Raw genomic sequence first — 23,656 nt, 5'->3', positions numbered from 1 at the left:
ACCAGTCTTCCTGTGTGGATCATGACAATATTGTATATTCTTTGTATGACAGCAGTGCCTAGCAGGCCTAACTGGCATCGTCACACTAGATGTAATCTCTGGACCAAGAAACTTATTGTTTATATAGACAAGACAAAGAGAAAAGTATGATTACCCCATTTTACAGATTGGGAACTGAGGTGCAGAGAGATTGACATGTTGAAGGTCACAGGAAATCTGCAGTGGACGTGGAAAATTAACCCAGAATTTTCTGAGTAATAGTCCAGTGCTTTTAATCACAAGGCTGTATCATTTCTCTCATTGTTGAGGAAGGAAAAGATTTGTCTGATTCAGCTGGTGTTAAACAATTGTTGGGTTTGATAGCTGTAACAGTATTTGGAGTTATGGGCATAGGTACCTATGAGGCAGTCTCAGTGGTCCCATGCTGCACGGCTTTCATGTTGCAGTTATGTAATTGAACTAGAATAATATAAATACATACAACTGAAGGCTAAGATACTAAAAGCCATTTGGCCATATGTGAATTTAATTGGCATTAGTAAGAAAACTGCCTTTCTTTCATTTTCAGAGGTGTGGGAGCATACCCATGACCTCTTCCTCCCTCCAACCCACACTGTTCAGCATACCACTAACAGATATTTGTCAGCTATTATATGTTGTTCTTGTTTAATTCTGTTTTCCTCCTTAGTCTCTTTAGGTTCAGACTTCCAAGTACAGAACATATTTAATATCAGTGTTGAGGAGTCCTAGTTTTTCACTGAGCTTTCGAAATGACTGAAGAGAGATTGAAAATAGCCAGGGTGGATTTGATTTAAATCACTAGTCAGGAAGACTTGATTTAATCATGGATTTTGACATAAAAGTGCATTCTTGTTGATTGTTATAACCTTAATACATATTCTTCACAACTCAGAGATAGATGTAGGTTTCATTTTTAGACGGTACACACTATACATTTTTAAAGTGATTTATTTTGAAAACTTTTCAGATTAGTTTTACAGCAATCATTCATTTTCTGATATAGGTTATTTCATTTACCAAAGGTAATTGAAGCAGATATTTATGAAGTAATTGGGAGGTGAACTATCTCCAATTCAACAGGTTAATAATTAATATTTGGAGGATTTTCTTGCCATGCTGTATTAGGAGGAGAACATCACCAAACAGACATTTAAATTGTTTTATTTAACTAAAACAACAATATTAAGTATTCTGGATTTTTTTTCTTCAACAGCAAACATATAATATTTTAACAAAACAAGCATATGAATTTTTGAATTTAGTTAAACATTCAAGTTTTTTAAAATCAGGTTTGTTTTTGTTGTTTTTAACTAAAATAAATGAAATATTTAAAAAACAAACAAATTAAATCGACTGTCAGCCAGGTCAACATGAGAAACTTAAAATTCTGGCTTCTGCAGCTAACTCAGTCATCTTCACCTTCATTTTCCTGTTTGTTCATAATCTGGAAAAGAAAAACAAGCTTTCCTGCTTTTTCAGGTCCTAAACTATTTCTCCATTTGGAATGAATTAGTCCAAAGGAAGAAAATATTTTTTCTACACCAGTGGAAGAAGCTACTGCTGTTAAAAATGAGATTATCACTTCAACAGTCTCTGAATCCAAATTTTTAAGTGACTTCTACCAGTTCACTGGTGTGACTTTCTTTAAAACGTCATCAGCAAACATGCATTTCTTGAATGGTTCACCCTTAGCTCTGAAGTTTATTATAGTTGGCATTATGGAGGGATGATTGCTGGATGTCCATGTCATAGCCAACTCCTCTTCTTCAGCAGCTAAGGTTTGACCCTGGTACTAAGTATTGAAAATATTTGCAAGAAAATGAGCTAGAGATAGTGCTTGTCCCATTTGTTTTTTAATGCTTGTAATTTAACTCTGTCGTTGCATATTGCTCTTTTTAAGATCTTACTCAGTTCATTCCAAATTTCAAGAGAGTCAGCAATAAACAGCTATTTCCCTGCATTTTGTTCAAGACTACAGAAATGGGTTTCTCAAGGTACTCAGCATGTGTTCAACATTTCTCTTAAGCCCAATGTTGAGAACTTTGGCTGTGACAGTGCAATCTATTTTTTCACCATTTTGTTCACAAACTCTCATCAGATTAGGCCAGTTCTTGATGTAGTGCTCAAAACAGTCCACTACTGAGTTCCATTGCAAATCTTGTGGGAGTGTTAGCTTGGTTTTTTCAGAGCAGCTGCTGCAAAGTGGTTGTTATGGAAGTATTTTGCAATTTCAACAACATTAGCCTTTATTTCTGGAACACTGAAGTCTTTGGCTAGGAGGTGCATCAAATGAGCACTGCAACTGTATGTTACTAGCTTGGGACTCTCTTCTAAAGAATTTATTCTCATCTTGGATACATTTGCAGCGTTGTCTGTGACCAAGCTGCATACTAGACATTTGAATTTTTTTCACAGTTATAGCTTTAACAGCTGCTACTTGTAAGTATTCTGCTGTGTGTTGTGCATTTCCTGATGTATCAATTGTTTCTGTGATGAAGACATTCCCTTCTTCTGTTGTCACACAAGCAAATACGACAGGATCATTGTGGACATTGCTCCCCCCGTCAAGACTCAGGTTAACAATTTTACCCTCTAGACCTTTTGCACGCTGCTCAGTTTCTCTTTCATATACTTTATCCAGCAATTTGCCTGCAACATCTGCTCTGTTGCGTGGACTGTATCCTGGTATTAATGACTGAACCATGTTAATGAAGCGTGGGTTCTCAATCATATGGAAAGGAGAGTTTGTTGCATAAACAAACCAGACAATTTTTTAATCAATTATCTCTTTTGTAATCTGCTGGTTCTTATCACAAACTTATCTATGGTTGTTTCTGGATGATGTTTTTTTCACTTAGCCACAGTATATCACCTGTAGCAAATGTGACATACATGATGTGACTGAAACACTATCGTTGGCAGATAACTCTGAAACTATAGAAGATGATGGTGATCTTGAAGGTGGATAGTCTTCAGAATCCTGTATGTTGAGGATGGATTCTCCTAAAGAAAAGAAGTCAATGCAGTTACTTAATTATTATTACCATACTGCTCATTTAGTATTACTCACTGGATTCACTGAGACTCAAGTACTACGTTAAAGGTGAAACTATAAAAGGAAGATCAGCTATTTATTTTTTTATCACAACTGCATCTAAAATGATAGTATCATAGAGAAACAACTATATTTTTTTGCTCAAATATGAGAATTCAGGAGTAATCCAGAAGGAAGACAGGCAGTCCTTAAGAAAGAAGTATGAAATAAAAAAGTTTACCAACCTGAAGATCCTGCATGTTCAGACATGTTCCTTTCATCATCATCAACACAGCTTCCTCCTGAGACGGATCACTTCTTGTGATGTTGTTTCATTCAGGCAACCAGGCCTTCCATTTCTTTGTTGCACTGTTTGCATTTTCCACGCATGCCTGTCTTACCCACAGATAGAGGAACTTCATTAAAATATTCCCAAACTGGGTCTCTTTTATGGCCTGCTGCCATTATAGGTTTTACTTGCTATTGAGAGAATGGTATGGTAGACCTCAAATCAATGGAAGGCTAAACTCAGAAAAACCTCAAGACTTCTGGAATATGCTGCTCAAACAGTTTCACTTTTGTTTCTACTGCCTATCCCTTCCTTCTCACATTTATCTCCAGATTTATTCTGCCCCCAACAACCTTTTACTCATTGAAGTTTCTGAAACTTTGCACTTTTAAAGAGAGGTAAGGGATTGACTCAGTGTACACAAATTTGAAGAGGGACAATAGGGTTGAGGTCTGTTATTTCTCACCTCTAAATATTATTTATTTATTTAAAAACATTTTTGCTGTTAACATGCTTGTTATCTCTGGAGAGACACATCCACAGTTTGAGAACTGCAAAACTAAGCATCTCTGATGGTATCTTCCAGACTGAGCACTGAATCCCATTGGGTAGATAGAAAGATAAACCTAAATAATCTGAAGCCCCTGGAACCTCTAAGATTGGGTCCCTAATCCATGAACTATTGGAACTCATTTAGAAAACTTTTCTTAAACATTACATAAATATATTGTCTCATACTGTAGAATTAGAATTTATAATCCCTATTCCATGACGAGATATCTTTGAGCTATAATGTATCTTAATTAAAACTATCTTTAGATAGGTTCCCCCCCCCAAAAGCATTTTATCCAAAAAATCAGATTAAAATTAAATCAGATTTAAAAAAAAAAATAATTGATTTTTTTACCCACCCTGAAAATAGCCTCACCATCCCCCTTTCCATTTGTACTTCCTCCATAAGATTGTATATTCAGTGAATAATTAATGTAAGAAGAAAGACTCGGAACTTCTGCAAATATACTGATATTTAAAACATGCTGTAAAACAAGCATTTACTCCATTTACTAAAGCTTCCGTTTTATGGCAGATGAAGCAAAAATAAATGTTAAAGAAAGCAAATCTGTTTTCAGAGCAGTGTAATACCTTACATTTTTAAAGAGTAGACCTGTTGGATTTTGCCAGTTTCTATTTTAACATAGCCTTCCCTCATCCCCCAAGCAAGATTTTACTCTTGATGATTGGCACCAGCATTACATGACGCTTTCCTTAGAGTTCCAAACTGCTATTGATTTTTCTAGTGACTTAGTATAGTGGTTCTTAGCATTCCTTCCAGGTCCTTTCCTAATTTGTAAGTAACACTTGCTGTCCTGGTATGCCAAGGTCTGGCAATTTTATTTTCTCTTATGTTGCAGACATTGCCACATTATACAGAAATCATGTGGAATGCTCTGAAGTGGTAATTTTGATGGCAGAAATAGAAAAAGGAGAAAATTACAAAATAATTCAAGATTATGTAATTATATACATTCAGACTTACTTTGCTTTCAGCGCCAGTTTTCTTACCAATCGTTTAAAAGAACAAGGCAAGTAAGTCTCAAATTTGAGGCTTAATCTTTCACCTTTCTCATTCCTCCATTGTAAGACTCCCATTTTGTTTTATTATTCAGGGCTTTGCTTTGTGACTAATCTCCTCCCGGTGGTGATTGACGGCTAAATACCCCTTGTACAGTATTTAGTTTTCTCTACTTCTCTGTGAGATGCTCAGATGGGAAAACAGTCCACACACTGATTTATTCTGCTTAATTCTCTGACATTATTATTCAGGAATACGTGTCTACACATGGAGTTAATCAAGAAAAGTTAATCGGGAGCAACTCAACATGTAGCCAAGTCCTCCCTTAGTCTGAAGTGATCTTGAAGATTCTTGTTTCAGCATAAGCCTTTTGACGATGAGGTCATTTGGAAAGTGCAATAAAATCATCCTTCCAAGAATGCTGTTAGAAGTTCTGCTTATAGAAAGCAACAACCACACCACCATTGTTCACCTCAGTAGGAAAGGAGGCACTAGAAACAAACAGATCCAGAAACTCAGAAATCCTGCCAATGTCTGTAACATCTAGACCTCCATTTTGGACCACTTACATCTAGAGGAAACAGCCCACATGAGACTGAGAGATCTCTTCACAGAAATAAAGGAAAATGAGCTAGTATATTCTTGTGCTTCTAGCCCCAAATAGTTCATTCTAAAAGATAACCTTCTTTGCAAATTACCTATACAGAAGTTTCATTGTGGAGTCTTGGAAGATGGACACTCTTTTTTTTTTTTTTTTCCCCCCTTCTTTTTTTTCCTTCCAGTTGAGGAATGCTTGACTTGTTGCCTTCTATTTGTTGGTAAAAGTAGCTTGGAAGTTATAGGGATTATGGCTTTTGCTTCTAACTTTCCAATTTTGGCCTCACAGACCATGGTTCTCTTATCTACATCAGAACTAATAGCTACTTTTGCTCATGAGATACTTAATTCATCAAGGTCCTTTTCATTATTCAGAACTGCCGAGACTCCAGTTGTTGTGTCTTATATAGCACAAATACTTTAGACAGCTATTGGATTTCCTCCTTAAATTAATAATGAGAAAGAATAAAAGAACATGCAAGAGGATGGGTTTTTCTAGTGTGCCCAAAGGCAATAAATCTCTTGCAGGCCACTATTAAAAAAATGTACTGGGTTCCTGTTACCTGTTTTTCCAAAGGCATGAGCCTCCATTACATTAAAGGCCAGGTATCTGCTGTACAATCAACCAATTCTTTTCACTAGTCTCAAAACCAGTTCTTCTTCCTTGTTTTTTGATTTTTTTTGGCTAGGAGACCTTGATAATCTGCCTGCTCCTATTGAAAGGAAACTCCACAACGATAACAAGAAGGAAACCAAACTTAACAGGGCAAAGTTCCTGAGCTACTTCCTGGGCAAAGGCAAGAAACAAAATATCATCCCCATAGGACTCACCTTTTACAACCTTCTGACCACCACATATGCCGTATAAAACTCCACATATGCTGAACAGCTCTGCGGACGTACTTTGGAAAAACTGAGGAACCATCTTCTGCACCTCACATACTCCAGAAGGGACCATGTCAAACAAGAAATCCATTACATGATCCCACACATTGGAAGAAAAAATAATAATGAAACTTACTAGAAATCATGCAGGAACCCCAAAACAAGTATCAAAAAAACATGGTGATAGTCTGTTACCCTGGAATTCAACATTCCTGCACACCAGAACTTGACAGTAGCGCTGTCAGTTACTTTGTATGTTCAGCCATTGCCAGCTGAAAACCAAATGCCACATCCCAAGAAAGGGGAAAAAAATCATAGGCAGGAGTAAAAAAAACAGGGGGAGAAAAAAAAAAAGCCCAGTGGTCTGTGATGGGATGTTAGATGGAGTGGGATTTGAGTTACTACAGAGAATTCTTTCCTGGGTGCTGGCCACAACCAACAGAACAACACCTCCAGAGCAGTGGTGCTCAAACTTTTTCAGTCATGCCTCCCTTTTCCCAGTAACGGAATCTGTCTGCACCTCCCCTTCATTACTGCATAGTCAAGGTTTCCACAGCAGTGGAACCTGGGCAGAAGGCAGAGCTGAGGGCAGAACTGGGGATGGGGGGAGGATCTGGGTATAGAGGCGGAGCTGGTCTGGGAATAGAGAGAGAATGAGGGCAGAGCTGAGCTGTGGGTGGAGTAGAGCTGCAGCTGGGGTTGCAGCTGGTCTTGGATGGAGAGGGAGTGAGGGTGGAGCTGGGCCTGGAGGTGGAACAGCAGGACTGGGGGCCGATTGGGGTTGGAGGTGGAGCTTGTCTGGGGCTGGAGTGGGGCTGGAACTGTGGCACACCCTCCCTGCCCCCTGTGGGGGCTGGCCCCATCCCTCCCGAACGTTCCTCCACTCCCCCTGAAGGGGGGATGCACCCTACAGTTTGAGAACCACTGCTCTAGAGTAACCATGACAAGGGACTTAACTTCTGCACCACTGCAGAAACTGGTATCATACTAACGTGGTGAACAAAAATAATTCTTTCACTGACTGCCTCAGAGAATTCTTTCACAACAAAGATGATACCACTCAGAACTACCACATCCCGGACAATCATAAGCAAAAGGAATCATCTGACTGTACACCCCCCAGTGGACAAGACCACACCATGAATCAATTGCATTAGAAAAAATATTGACTGTGAAATCCTTAACAAACATTACATCCACCTGAGCATTGTGGCTGAGAAGGTAGTTATTTAGTCCCTGACATTCAGCTATGATAGCAATCAAACCACCAGACAGAGGGGGTGCCATTGTATTCCTCAATCGTGATGAGTACATCGATGAGACCAACCGACAATTCAGTGACACAGTGTACTTTATAGAACTCAGAAGACCCCCCCACCACCACACTTAACACAGGGATTTAAATATATCTTCACATACTTCTTCCAAACAACTGCAAGAGAAACTCTATAACCTCATCCCCCATGAACCTACCCAAGGGACTTCTACATGCTTCCCAAGATTAAAAAAAAAGAACACAGGCAGATGCATCATATCTGGCTACATCACTCTTACTAAAGGAATATCAGATTTTGTAGAAACTATCCTCAAGTCACTCATTACACATAGGGCCAGTTTCCTCCATGACACAGCCAACTTTCTCCAGAAACTCCGCAGCATTAACACGCCTTTCAGAACAACCATCCTTGCCATCGTGGATGTCACTTCCCTATACACCAACATGCCTCACAATGACAGCATAGCTGCCTGCCTCAAATATTTTGAAGAGAATGGACAATGCTTAGAAATCCCCCCCAACATCACCAAACTCCTCGATTTCATCCTCACCCATAACAACTTCACATTTAACAACACTTTGTCCAAACCATGGGAACAACCATGGGTACTAGGATGGCCCCCCCAATATGCCAGTCTCTTCATGGGCCACCTTCAGGAAAAATTTCTGGACAAATGTACCACAAAATCACTAATATAATTGAGATACATCAATAATATTGTCATCCTCTGGACAGATGACCTAAACTCCCTCATAGATTTCCACCACAACCTCAGCAGCTACCACCCATCCATCAAACTCTAAAACAGTTGCACACCAGCATCAACTTCCTGGACACCACAATCTGTTTCAACAATGGAATCCTACGGACAATTATAGACAGAAATCCATGGATCACCACACTTACTTCCACAGATATAGTAGCCAGCCCAAACACACCTAGAAATCTGAGTGGGTAGGCACTCAGATACCATGGAATATGCTCTAAGAGGAAAGTCCAGATATACACCTTCACAATTAAAGCCACCTTTACCAAACAAGAACACTCCACTAGAGAAGTAGATCACATCATGGAATGGGCCACCCAAATACCTCAGGAGAACCTGCTTCAAATACCTCAGGAGAACCCCCTCCCCAAAACAGACGGCACATCCTGGCTGTCACCTACCACCCCACATTGGAATCTATATGGGGTATCATCAAAAATTACAACCCATACTTGATGGAGACTACATCCTGAAGGAAGAAATCTTTCCAACCCTCCCTGACTTTTGGACTTCAGATAACCCTTAACCTTGGTAAGCTCCCTGCAGACCAGGACACACTAACTCAAAGCAGCACCAGACCCTGCCAGAATAACAGATGTAAAACCTGAAGACGTATTTCCACTGCTACAATGATCAATGTGCCACACAACACACTTCTCAAAATGTATGGGTCCCACACATACCTATCGCAACATGTGGTGTATCTCATCCAGCGCATCAGATGCCCCAACACCAACTGAAGTTCTTTGAAGCTTGAAAGCCTGTCTTCTCCACCAACATAAGTTGGTCCAATAAAAGAGATGACCTCACCCACGTTGTTTCTCTCTACTCCTATCGACTCATTTAGTAATGGAAAATTATCGTGTTTGTGACATCACAGTCTATACCATGAAAATGAACTGTAATGTCCCAAACTAAAGATACTGACTTCACTGATGGGAAATTACTTGAAACTTGTGTTCAGTGCATGTACATTATAGTTTTTTTCCCCCACCTGCTGTTTTCTAAAAATCAGAGTAAGGAGTTTCAGAGGGATGCACACTTAAACAGTGTATGCAATATTAGAGACACAAGGTGGGTGAGAATTTCTTTTATTGGAGAAATTGAAGTTGGTGAGAGAGATAAGTGTTTGAGCTACACAGAGGTCTTCTCTTAGCAACAGAAGTCAGTCCAGTAAAAGAGATCACCTTGCCCGCCTCGTTTCTCTAATATCCTGATATCAACACAGGGAGCTTTGAGAGCACAGGAAGATAAGCCTGGTCAACACTAAGAAATTAGGTCGGTATGACTATGTTGCTCCGGGTGTGAAAAATGTACACCCCTGAATGATGCAGTTAAACCGACCTAACTCCTGGTGTAGACTGTGCTAGGTTGACCAGAGAATTCTCCCATCAACCTAGCTACTGCCTCTTAGGGAGGTGGATTAACTATGCTGATGGGAGAAGCCCACTTCGGTATATATAGTGTCATCAGTGAATCATTATAGAGGCACAGCTGCAGTAGTGCAGCTGTATACTACAGCATTTTCAGTGTCGACAAGCCCACAGGCTCTCTGCTTTCTAGAGCCTGGACCTGACGGAGCCTACAGCAGCCCAGAGCAGCAATTGCAGGAAAGCCCTGCTGAGCCATGAGTTGGCGCATACGCAGTGTGGACAGAATCTTCAGAGATTTTAGCTGTTAATCCTAATAAGTATCTACTGAGCACATGCAAACTGCATTTCTAACCCCCCCCCCCCCCCGCCCCAAGGCTTATAATTTAGCCCAATTTAAGTGGATTTTTACAAGGCTGGCAAAGGACATATCTGTGATACAAAGGACGCTTTTCTGCCAAATTTGAAGTCCCTGCTGCAAAGCATGGGGATACTAGAATTGTTCAAAGTAAAGGTTACCAAGAGTTAACATGGGCAAAATGTTTTTTCCCTAGCCTCTCTCTTGGAAACAGCTGAACTGCTTTGACTGAAATTTTCCAAAAAAACTCAGCCTAGGGCAGACACCTGGCATGGAAAACTTCAGCCCAAATGTTTAAAGTTTGGTAAAGTTATAAGCAGCTGAATATCGGGGTGTGTAATGAGAAGTATCAGGTAAGTTTTTAATACTATGCAGTGCTACCAGCCCCACCTACAATGTGCAATATAGCTAACAGCTAGGGTTCGAAGTGGTGAAACTCCCACTTGAGCATAATTTTTCATATCTTCATCTTCTCACTTGCTATACCTACCTTGTTCTATTTCTCATAGAAATAGGGTGACTCTAAATCAGTGGTTCTCAACCCGCCAAATCAGTGGTTCTCAACCCGCCCAATCAGTACACAGCTGAGCCCATGTGATATCCTCAGGGCTTTACAGGTATTATATATAGTGTGTGGATGCGGCCAAGGGTGAAAGTGAGCCGGTACGGGACGGTACTCTGTACTGGTAAGAACCCACACTGGCCCGCACCCGCCCACATTAAAATGCTCCTGCTGCAGTGCTTTAATGGCCCTGCCCCTTTTGTCTCCCCTGTCGCCAGCCCTGATGGTAGGGTCCATACAGGCAGGGCCGCAGATGGGGGAGGGGGAATGGGTAGCGACCTTAAAGCACCGTGGCAGTGCTTTAAGGACGGTCCTTTGCAGCAGCAGCACTTTAACATTCCTGCACCACGCTCTCCCCCTTCCCCCCCCCCCCCCGGTCAGCGGGGGTGGGGGCACAGCAACATTAAAGAACTGCCGCGGCAAAGGACCCTGCAGCGCTTTAATGTCCCTGTCCCATTGTGCGCCCTCTGCCCCCCGCCTGAGCCTCTGATGGGTTGGTGGGGGGCAAAGGGAGCAGTTGCCCTGGGGCCGATGATTTAAAAGGGCCCAGGGCTCCAGATGCTGCTGCCACTAGCTCAGCAGCGCTGTCCGGAGCCCTGAGCCCTTTAAATCAACAAACACCGGAGCCCCGGGTGGCGCGGGCCAGGTGGCCTGAAAGGGCAGGTTCGGGGATGCTGACCCTCCCCACCAGCCCCACCCCTTCTGGGGGCCAGAGTCCTCCTCCCCCCTCCGCTAAGTGGCCTAACTTACTTTCACCCCTGGATGCGACCTACATAACATATGCAGCTCTCCTTATGTGGCCCACAATGGTAAATAGGTTGAGAACCACTGCTTTAGATTAATATAGGTTGTCAAAAACTGTTAGTATAATTGTCCGTCTTGACAGCTACAATTGCAGAAATCTCCTATGCTGCTGTAGAAACAGGAAGATAATCTTTTCCCCCCTCACTGCACTTAATTTCTCAAAGGAAAAAAAAAGTAATTGACAGGCTTTCCCACAGGCTGAGGGTTGTTTAGACCAGCCTCAGTCTTGAAGATTGGAAAAAACAGGAAAGGTGGGGATTCCAAGTAGGAAGTACAAGCACTTCCCTCTTTGTTATTCAAAATTTCATACCTTTAATGCATTCCCCACTGTTACAGATCTCTCAGGCCTTTGCAGGCTGCCACTGGTGTGACATGGAGCAGGGTCAAATTTGGGTTCTCCTGTAATATTTCCTGCCTCCTCCTCACCCTTGACTGGAAGAAAAGGAGAACTATTTTCAGGGAAGAGGACCCTCAGAGATCGTTTTCCCTGTTCCTACTCAGTGGAGTTCCCTACCCATTGTTTCACCCCTCTCCTCCTGATGTTGCATCCCAGGACCATTGCCTAGGTAAACCAACCATACTCTGCTTCCCTCCTTTCCAGTCTGTGGGGGTTAGGTCTTTCCTCCTCAGGTAACAAGCTTCTTAAATGACTCCCCTCATCTTCCTTTCTGACTTTCCTCTTCAGGCCTATACTTGGACTTATCTGCCCTGAGAGGTAGAATGGTCCTGTGTATGGCTCTCCAGTTCTCTGGGGATGAAGCATAAGGTTGAAGTGAAAGTAGGCTCTTACTCCAAAGATCCAGTTTTGTCTCCCTCTCTCAAAACCAGTCTTTTCACTGGGGAATTCCCAGATAATTTTACCAGAGATGTGGGCCTCTCTAATGTCTCATTTGGGATTGACTTTCTGTCTTTGCTGTTGAGCAAAAGATCACCAAGAATGAGGTTGAGCTTTTCAGTATTCCTTCAAGGGCTAACTCACGAAAAAGTCCTCGCTGTGTAGCACTCTATCAAAATGTTAGGGATGGGTTACTCCATTCTGGACATGGCCTTTTCTTTTCCTATGAATCAGCACAAGGTTTACAAACTCAGTTTCAGTGTTTCAGGATCTCTGGCTGCCTCACCCCAATTTGGAGTCAGCAGTTGCCCCTTACGTCACGATTTCTAGTCTTTGACTGGAGGCAATGATTGCATGAATGAAGGACTGATCAGACAGATATTCATCCTAGGGCATAAGCCTGTTGCCACAGCTGGGCATGTCCCTTGTACATCTACAGCTGCCATCTGAAGGCTAATGGAGGTCCATTTAGACAGAGTACTCTGTTCCTGGCTTCACAAACTAGATTGCAGAAATCTAACTAGGTGTCTGCTAGCTCTGAAGAGTCTCAACATCAAGGCTCAGGTCTATAATTATCTTGAGGTTATTGTTTTTTGAGGAGTCTTTCATCTTAGCAAGCAGAGCCCCAGAAGTTTGGCACGGGGGAAGTTTCTATTTCAAAACTCAGATATTCTAATTTCTCAAAATTCTTTTGTGAAGTCCAGTACTCAACTCTCCAAGAGACCTGGCAGGAGAAAAACCTCCCTGCTTTATACATGTTTAATCCATCTTGGAATCTAAGGTCATGGAGACATTTTTCCCCTTTATTCGAGGAGGGGCTGACCCAGATCTCTCTATCTGCAAGTCTCCAGTTAAGTACTGACCATACCAGCCCAAGATCCAGCCATACTGGGCTCATTTCCTCAGAAATCTGACACAAAATCGCAGTTTTTTCCAAAATGGGAAAAACCCAGTAGAAAGCAGCCTTGATTATTCCTTTGCTCCCTTGGTATCCAAGGCTTTGTGCAGGGGAAAAGGGAGCTGTGGAGGAGGAGGATTGGCGCTATTCCTAGACATGTAGGCCAAGGTTATAAAGAGAGCCCAGGCTTATAATATCAAGGAGAGCATCCCAAACCATTGAGGAGACTGGGGAAGCCAGGAGCAGAGATCTACTGAGAGTCCTCTCTCTTCTGTTAATGGGCAGAGAAGCACTTGGAGTCTCTTTAAAAGTGCTCCATATTCTCTGCCCTCTTGAATACCCAGTCTGACTGGTTTGACAGAATATAGATCCATCCAAGGAAGGTAATGGTTGCTGTGCAAGGAAGTGTTGTTAATAGCCAATGTTGAGAGGTCATTGAGTTAATCTTCAACTGGATACCTCAGTGCTATAGCCAGTCTGCAGAACCCAAAGTGTGGGCCAAGTGTATTTTCTGCGTTTGTGTACACACGCATGTGTGGGAATTTTTTACTTTAATCCCACGTCTAATTTGGAAGTTTCTCAAAAAGGCAAGTAACAGCATAGGCCCACTGATCTAGGGGCTCTGGATTAGCCAAGAATGTGATTTGCAGATGTGCTCTAGTTGTCTCAAGGTCTCAGTCTTCCATTTCCCAGAAGACCCAACCTTGCTTGATAAATCTGTTCTGCATCACAGTCCTGCAACTTAAAGGCTGATGGCCCACCTAAACAAAGCCTTCTAAATAAATCAAGTATGGCAGAGTCCTAATCATTCTTCTTCAGTCCCACTGGAAGAACAGCCCTTGTTTGCCTACTACAGGATTTGAGCCAGGCACTTAATGCAAATTTCTCAAATTCTCCAACAGAAAACCGTACTGCTGGTAATTTTAGGTTTCATATAGGCCAGTGTTGGTAACAGTCTGGCAGTTAGTTAGCTTCTTCCAGGTCCAGGTCTCTGCCCTTTGTTTCTTCCAGGGTCAGGTAGATAGGATTCATAATGGATCTCATCTGGCCATGTGTAGATTTCTCAGTGACTTATTTTACCTAAGATATCCCCATCCCATTTAAGTTTTCAGACCCTCTGAAATCTCAAATTAGTGTGAAAACACCTATTTTTAGATACCTCTGAATACTTGGAGTGCCTCTCTCTCTTCTGTCTTGGATAATTTACATTTAGGTGGCTAGCCTCTTTGTCTGCAGGTGGGTGAACTTGCTGTCCTTGATTGCGATTTAGCCTACCAAGTTTTTGATAGAGAAAAATGATTACTCCTATTTGTCTCATTTTCCCCCAAAATAGTGTCAATTTTTTCTTTAAGCAGACTTCTTTCTCTGCTCATCTTTTAAAGCGCACATAGAAATTTGGTCACATTCCTTAGATGTGTGGTGGGATCTGTAAGATTTATCTTGATTTCATCAAGGAATTTAGACAGTTCCAATCCCTTTCTTATATGAGGATTTTAAGAAGGGGAAACAAAGCCTCTAAATTAGTACTCGATGGATTAGAGCCCTAACTCCAGGCTCACTCTGTTGGGATAGTTCCCACCTCCTGGGAGGAAGAGGGAGAAACCTCAGTAGACGAATTGTATCAGACTGCTGTTTGGTACTCCATGCACCTTCTCCAATTCTTCTGCCTCCATTTGATCCTTTTCAGCTACGGCAAAGACAGTAAGTGCTTTGAGCTGTAGTCTCTTGTTGGACCTAAGCTACTGTTCACAGGGAAGAGGACCAATTTTTCACTCCTTTATCCCCTTTTGACTTTGTCACCTTACCTCAGCCTGTCCTTTAGCTTTCCGTCTATAGCTTAGGGGTATTGCTCGTAATTTCATGTGATAGAGATTTCTTACCGTTAATTGTTTGTCATGGAGTGACCATGTATTTATAAATACCCACCTCCATTGGACTTGGGTCCTGGGCTGAGTGACAAGGTTTGGAAAGACATCACAGATTAACTTGTGTTATGTGAGTTTGGAAATAATAAAGTGAGAAGTCTGCCTGCACAAATACAGAAGGGGGCAGAGGCCAGCATGAAAAATCATGTATCCTGATTGGACACCACATGCATTACAGAGGACAGAAACATATCACTAGTTTGTACTGTTGTGGGGCATCACAGAATACAAGTAAGAAAGAAATTAGTTTTTATGTATCATACAAGATCTTGAAATGTCACATGTTTTGAAATATACAATTATGTTGTACATTTCAACTATCTGCTAATTAAGATATCTCTTCAAAGCCAACACAATGGAAATTATGTGAAGAAGATATAAACCATGTGAGCATAAATCTAAATATGGATGTCAATGTCTGTTTTCACTGTAGTTACTGATATAGTATCCTCCCTCGCCCCCCAGAAGCAGTCAAACACCTGATACAGTTGGGTACAGTCAGATTAAATAATCTTCACATCAGAGTTACTCATTCTTTAATAAAATAAATACATAGGCACCTCCTCTAGGACATCTGCAGGGAAAGTGAGTTGCTGCTTGTCATGTCATACTGGTAGAAATCTTATTCTGTTGTCAGCAGGGTGAACACACTGTAGGACACACGACTGTGAATAGCCATGCTTGCTGTAGTGCCAGAGGGCTTGTTAGAGATTGGTTAATGTAAAAAGTTTTAGTATTTGCATATGTAGAACTGTTAATTCAACATTTGATGAAGCTCTCCCTGTTTTTTACTTTTCAAAAGTTTCAACTTTAAATGATCACACTACTGCCTACTGAAAGTTCTTAATGTTCACTATAAATTGTTTCATTAGTGCAGTTAGATCACTTTAATGTTGAAGTTGTCTGGTTCTGTTTTTTTGAGCTTATGAATGGTACCTCATTTTAGTAGTTTGTAAATCCCACCCTTTCTACAAATTCAAAAGCTTAGATTAAGAATATCATTTATATAGGTTAATTTCATGAGAAACTTTAACATATCTTGAATAAGTGATTTGCTTTATTCTTTTTCCCCTTTAAAAATAAAATGGGTTAGATTCTTTCCCCACAAATTATTTAATTTACATAGGAATTGCCACAAAAGATCAGACCAGTGGTTCGTTTAGTTCAGTATAGTCTGACAACATATCTGATACTTCAGGGGAAGACCCGAGAAAACCTGTAGTATGCAATTACAGAACAAACTTAGATTACAAATAATTACCGGTACTTGCATAATGAACTTTATAGCAGAGGATACCTTTTTGTTATATGTTTGTATAGCACTAAAATAGTCTGGAAAATACTGGAAAAACTGTGATCACATAATTAAGGATTGTATCATGCAGACACACTCGAATGCCAAATTAATCTAATTCTTTTCCTAAAACTTGAAAGCTTGACTTTGCAATCATTAACATACTTTTAACATAGCTTTTTGTGTGTAATTTCTTAACTTTTTAAAAACAAATCAGAAAAACAGATTTCATCATGTGGGACTCAAATTAACTATTACCTGAGTCGTCAGCAGGGCTGGAACTTTCATGTCCACAGCACAGGCCTCTGTCACTTGAGCTAACTATAACTGATAGTACTGTTTGGTTGAGCCTCCTCCATATGGGCCATCCACTAGAAGGGCAGAAAACATGCACTTTGCCAGTGTTTTTTGCAAATATTTGCTGACAGTAGATGAAGAGGGTGACTCAAGAATGCTGGGTCCCATTCCATGTCCTGGAACAGTGTACTCTACTGGGCACAGGCTTCTTTGTTCACGTCTCTTGCAACTTGCTGTGCCAGTTCTCTCAATCCCACCCCTGCTTTGTATCCCAGTCCATCTCCTTGCATAATCAATCCCATTCTCCATCCTCAATCCTTGGCCGGCCTTTTCATTACGAATCTTGTCTCTGCCACCCCACTTTCCCACCTTGTCCAAGTGTCTTCCTCCAGTTTTCTCATCCAAGTCCCAGTCCCCAGACTCCTCATCCTAGTCACTCCCCCTTTCACTTCAAGATACCTAACACTTTTCTTTATCAGGTCCTGTTTTTATTTGCTTTGCCAAACTTTAATTGTTTGTTCTGAAATTTTCCATCCCAGGTGGCTGCTTTGAGCCAAATTTTGTTTTTAAAGTTTCAACAAAAACTGTACAGCCATTTCTTGAAAGAAGTTTAGGGAAAAATAGGTTGTTTTGCCAATGTTAAATTCTTAATGGAAAGCTTCAGTGCATTTGTGTGAGATTTTCAAAACCAAAAGTCAAATGTAGCCGTGCTTCTAACTCATTTAGGTGCATCCTCCATGTTTTGAAGTAGGAACTTGAAATTTGGTGGGACTAGCCCTGACATAGGCATTAACTCTGTGGGTGCTCCAGGACTCTGTGGGTGAACCCATGGGGAAAAAATGGTGGGTGCTGAGCACCCACAGGCAGTCCCGGCAGCTCTCCCCATAACCCCCCAATGTTTCCCGCTCGCGCTGCGGATCAGCGCCTCCCTCCCTGTACCTTCTGCCCACCACAGTCAACTGTTTAGTGGTGTGCAGGAGGCTGGGAGGAAGGGGAAAAGAGTGAGGACACAGCGGGCTCAGGGGAGGGGGTGGGGCTTGGGATGAAGTGGGGGTGGGGCCTGGGGCAGAGCCAGGGTTCGAGCACCCCTCCCCCCGGTACTTTAGAAAGTCAGAACCTATGAACCTTGACATCAGATGCGCATCGTGCTGTCTCTTTGAAAATCTACTCAGATTTGTCCAAATTATAAATCTATGAAAATCACTGTAACACGTATTCCTTAGAGATTTGTAAACAGCTAACATCTCAAAACATTGTCTCGCTGGGCTGAGATGAACTTCTTTCAGTTGTTTCTCTTGACAGCTGGGGATTGATGTGGTGCCAGTGACAAGAACTGAGAACAGGGAGAGACTCTCCTGTGTTCTCAGCAGTCCCCCTGCTGGTGTTCAGGCAGTGTGGAGGAGAAGGAACAAGATGACTCAGATGCAGAGGCCTGAGAATCGGAGATGGGGGACAAGAAATTGGTGTACGTGCAGACTGAGAAGGATGGAATCAGATGGGGTGCATGCTTGGAGGGGGAATGGAATAGAATCAGGGGAGAACAGATTAGAGGGGAAAGGCAGGCTAGGAGATGCAGAGTTGGGGGAGCCAGAAACAGATGTAGACTGAGTGATAGGAGTGGAATGAAAAAGAGGGAGGTACCAGGGGACAGGAACAGAAGGGGACAGATTGGAGTAGGGAAGGGAAATAAGGGTACGTCCATACTACCCGCCCGGGTTGGCGGGTAGCGATCGACTTCTCGGAGTTCGATATATCGCGTCTCATCTAGACGCGATATATCGAACTCCGAACGTGCTCCCGTCGACTCCGGAACTCCACCACCGCGAACGGCGGTGGCGGAGTCGACGGGGGAGCCGCGGACTTCGATCCCGCGCCGTGAGGACGGGTAAGTACTTCGAACTAAGGTACTTCGAGTTCAGCTACGCTATTCGCATAGCTGAACTTGCGTACCTTAGTTCGAACCCCCCCCCCCCCAGTGTAGACCAGGCCTAAGGGATGTGTGGGAGGAAGAAGAGGGGAGGCTGCCTTAGGCTCCCCTGCCTCTTCCACTCCTCACACCCCACTCCCTGCCCCAAGCCTTCAGGCTCTTTACTTCATAGGCTGCTCCTCACTGCCTCTGATTCCCACTAGGTTATAATAAAGGCCAAGTTACACTGTTCAGTGTAAGATTTCAGTCTACAGAAAATATCTAATTTTGGTATGGAAGAGAGAATAGATTTAGAGATGTCAGTAGTAACTAACTAGAACTATGTTAATCATATTAAGAAGATTCAGATTTATATTACTGATCTATAAATATCTTGCTGACTTTATTTTTTTTAAGGAGGATCTCACATACAGCAGCTCTTCTAACTGTATAACCATCACTAGTCCTGGTATATGCTTATGTAGCTCAGGGTTGTGAAATTTTTTTTCTCCCTGAATGCTGTATTGAGATGGATTTAGTGCAGTGGTCCCCAACCTTTTCAGCGTGGCGGACGCCTGACATCTAGCCGCCGAGGAGTGTGGCCCCTGGACAAGCAGCTGCCGAAATGCTGCTGAGAAGCAGCAACGTTAACAAGTGTTGCCACCCAGAAGTAGCGTCATCAAGAGGCGTCGCCACCAAAATGCCGCCGAAAATCAGTGGCATTTTGGTGGCAGCGCTTCTTGACATTGCCGCTTCTCAGCAGCATTTCGATGGTTGCTTTTCCAGCAGCCAGTAGGCGGACGCACATAGATGCCATGGTGCCTGCGGGCACCACGTTGGGGACCCCTGATTTTTAGTGTATACACAGCTAGGTTGACAGAAGAATTCTTCTGTCAGTCTAGCTAACACCTCTCAGAGAGGTGGATTAACTACACAGATGGAAAAACTCCTTTCCTCAATGTATGAAGTGTCTATGGTGCTTCAGCAGCAGTGTTGTAGCTGTACCATTCTCGCATCTGTAGTGTAGACAACCCCCTAGACTTTTTGAGTTAGATATTGTACTAAGTTCTTTAATGCCAGCTTCAGGACACTAATCATCAATAATCGAGTAGGTGGGAGGAGTTGAGGCCTTTGGTCTTTGTTTGGGGTAGCTCTATCTATGTAGCTAGGCTGAGAGAGACCTGTCTCCAATGAGGAGAAGCCCCAGACTCAGAAGGTGGAATGAGCACAGGAGAGTTGGGTACGTAAAATAAATAGTATGTTGGAGGAATGTTTAAACTTATAAATGGGGAAAGCCAACAGCAGCTGAGCAGCACACAAGATGGTAATACAGGGTATCTGTGTATCCAGTAAAGGATAGGGTGCAAATTACAACTGAACTAGAGCAGAGACAGAATAAGAACACAGAGGTAAATTCTGCAAACTCAGCAAGGCGTTAGATTAAGGTGTTAAATAAAAACAGGCACTTAATCCAGAATAAAAACTGTAAATGTCTGTATACAAATTCAGGAAGATTAAATGCTAAAATAAGCAAACCGGAATGCCTTGCAGTGGATGAGGACCTTGATATAAGATGCATTAAAGAACTGTGGTGGGATGATATAAGCCAGTGGGATATGATAATACCTGCACAGGAAAGACGGACTAGACTGAAGTGTTGGGAGAGTAAGGTTGTATATAAGGGATTTCAGAGAATCTAACAAGATAAAAATTCTGAGTGGCCGCGCAGTTGAATCTTGTATGACTACAAATCTCAACCTGAAAAAATTATAAATATATTAGTTGGGCAGTACTAGCGGTCTCCAGATGAAGAAAAGGAAATTGAATGCATAATGCTGAAAGATCAATGAGGCAGTGAAATCTAACGATAACATACAAATTGGTCAAATGGCACAATGGAACAGACGTCAGAGAAACAATTTCTCAATGCTTAAGTGATTGCTTCTTGAGACAAGTTGTTGTAGATCACACAGGAGCAGAGGTTATTCGTGTCTTAGTCTTAAGCAACATAGAGGCAAATTCAAGAGGTGACCATAACTGACCCACTAAATAACAGCAACCGTAATCTAATTAGGTCCAGTATCTGAAGAGCAGGTAACATACCAAAAAGTTACAGTGACATTACACTATAGAGAAAGATTTCAATAAAATGAGATGGGTAGCCAAAAAGGCCCTAAACTGAAAAGTAAAGGAAGTTAAAACCTTGGATGTGGCTTGGGTGCTACTAAGAAAAACAATAATAGTCAAGGAGACGTGCATACTGCTGAACAAAAAGGGAACCAGGAAAGCAAGGAGGAAACCATTCTGGCTAACTGGCAAAGTTCGAGAGGCTATTTGAGCCAAACAGAAATTATTCAAAATGTATTTATCTGACCATAGTGAAGCCAATAAACAGTAGCATAAATTACAGCAGGCATTAAGAATGAAGAAAATGAGAGAGGCTGAAGTGGAGTTTGAAGAGCAAATAGCTAAAGGTGCAAAAACAATCAGGAGTTTCTTATAAATATATCAAAAATAGGAAGCCTGTGCATCTGCTGGATCACCACTGATTAAAGGGAGTAATTAAGGAAGATGAGAATGTTGTTGAGAAGCCAAGTGACTTCTTTTTATCGGTATTCACTACCCACAATGTTGGGAAGATTCCTAGCCGGAGCATGCTTTTTCATGATAAAGATTATATACCCTTAGAGAGAGGTGCTTAAGCAAAATGGTAATTTAAAATAGAATCAGGCTCCAAGCCCAGTTGGTACATCCAGGAATTCTAAAGGCACTCAAGTAGGAAGTAGCTGAGCTGCTAACAGTACATTTTTATTCAAAACATTTACTGTTCTAGTGGACTGGAAGGTAGCAAATGTTGCATCCATAAAAAGGCTATTGGAGTGATCCGAGGAATTATAGAACTGTTAACCTTACATCTATACATGGCAAGTTGGTGATTTGACAATTAAAAATAAAATGTCTGGAAGATCTTGATCTGCTAAGGTATAATCAGTATGGATTCTGCAAAGGAAAATCATGTCTCACTCTTTGAATGCATCAGTAAAGCAGTGGATGAAGGAGAACAAGATGACATAATATATGTAGAATTCCAAAAAGTCTTTGACAAAGTTCTGCGCAAGAGGCTATTAGAAGAAGCTAAGTAGGCACAGGGTGAAAGTCAAAGTACTGTCTTGAATCAAAAATTGGCTAGGAGACAAAGCAGAATAGGATTAAATGTTCAGTTTTCAACATGGCAAAAGGTTAACAGCTAGGTCTCTCCATACAAGGCCTGGTGTTAGTTTAATATATTTATTAATGGTCTGGAAAAGGGGGTGGGGGAAGCGAGTAGTGAGGTAGCAAAACTTGCATGTGACACAAAGTTATTTAGATTAGTCAGGACCAGAGCAGACTGTAAGGAACTACAGACAGACCTAAAGCTGGGTGAATAGGCATTATGATGGCAAACAAAATTTCACATAAAAAATGCAAAGTGTAATGCACATTAGAGGGAAAAAAATTAAACTACTTTTACATCTCACAGGATTCTAAATTAAGTTTATCAACCCAAGAAAGCAACTTTGGTATCACTGGTGACAGCTCAGTGAAAATGTGCAGTATGCCAAAAAAAACCCAAGATATTAGGCTACCCAAGGAATGGAGGATAATATTGAAAACATAATCCTTTTTATACAATCAGTGCTTCGTCCTCAGCTGGAATACTTTTGTAATATTTGTCACCCCAACTCAAAAGGGTCTGGCAGATCTGGAACAGGTTCAGAGAAGATGAGAATGATCAAAGGCCTGGAAAACTCTCAAAAGATTGGGAGTATTTGCCTTAGAAAGGAGATGAATAAGAGGGAACAGGATAAAAGTATATAAAATAATAAATTATATAAAGAAGGTAGATCTCAGAGGCATCTGTTCTCTTTTTTAACTAAGAACAAGGTAGAATGAAATTAAAAGGTAGAAAATTCCAAACCAGTAAAAGGGAATATATACTCGATCATAAGCTGGTTTGTTTATAAGGTGACACTATAGTTCAGGGTTCAGCAAACTTTGGCTACGGTGCCATCAGGATAAGTCACTGGTGGGCTGAGATGGTTTGTTTATCTTGAGTGTCTGCAGGCATGGAGGTAAGCCTAAGTAAACAAAGTGTCCCGGTGCGCCAGCTGCTTACCCTGACAGGCCGGGACAGCAACTGGTGGGGAAATTTTTTGGCGGGATTGAAGCTGGGAGTCAGGGGAGTAACCCCCGTGACCACCCCCCACATGACCCCACCCCAATCCAGGACCCTCCCACTTTCCCCATCCCATCCCTTCCCACCTTATCTGGGGAGGACCAGGGGAGGATGTCTTTGACGTGGCTGCAGATGCTCCGGCAGACTGGTCAGTGTGGCCGCAGCCTGCTCCAGCGGGCCGGAGTGGGCAGCGCGGCCGCAGCATGTTCCAGCGGGCTGGGCTGGGCGGCACGGCCACAGCCTGCTCTTTGGGGCAGGGCTGAGTGGCACGTTTGCAGTCTGCCAGCCCTGGAGCTGCAGCTGCTTCGGAGGCTGGGGGGAGAGCAGCGTGTCCAGAAGCGGAGAGACTCTGGCCCTGCCTCTTCCCTTCTGTCTCTGCTGGCTGTGCTGTCTCTCCTTACTCCCTCTGTTGGGAGGAGGGGTTGTGTCTCACCTCTCCCTCTCTATACCCGTTCATAAGCCGACCCCCTTCTCTGGTGCTTCCCTTTTTTACTAAAAGAAAATGTGGCTTATGAACGAATATATACGGTAGTTTTTTCACTCAGCATGTGATTAAACTGTGGAACTAATTGCCACAGGAAGTTGTTGATCCAAAGAATTTATTAGGATTCAAAAAAGGATTATATATTTACATAGATATCAATATCCAAAGTTGTTGTTGTTAATGACAGTGCATTTAGAAATTATATTAAACTTTGGACTTCATGATTTAAGCAAATATCTGATGATTAGGTCTAATCCTTATCTCT

General features: G+C 42.0%; 1 protein-coding gene across 9 annotated transcripts in view; it reads left to right on the top strand.

Annotated features, from left to right (window-relative positions):
- Positions 1-23,656, top strand: part of ARHGAP5 (Rho GTPase activating protein 5) — a 172,215-nt gene that overhangs the window by 124,121 nt on the left and 24,438 nt on the right. The window lies entirely within an intron of this gene.

This window comes from Mauremys reevesii, linkage group 4, assembly GCF_016161935.1.
Source record: "Mauremys reevesii isolate NIE-2019 linkage group 4, ASM1616193v1, whole genome shotgun sequence".
Taxonomy (NCBI): domain Eukaryota; kingdom Metazoa; phylum Chordata; order Testudines; family Geoemydidae; genus Mauremys; species Mauremys reevesii.
This window is presented reverse-complemented; position numbering and strand designations above follow the sequence as displayed.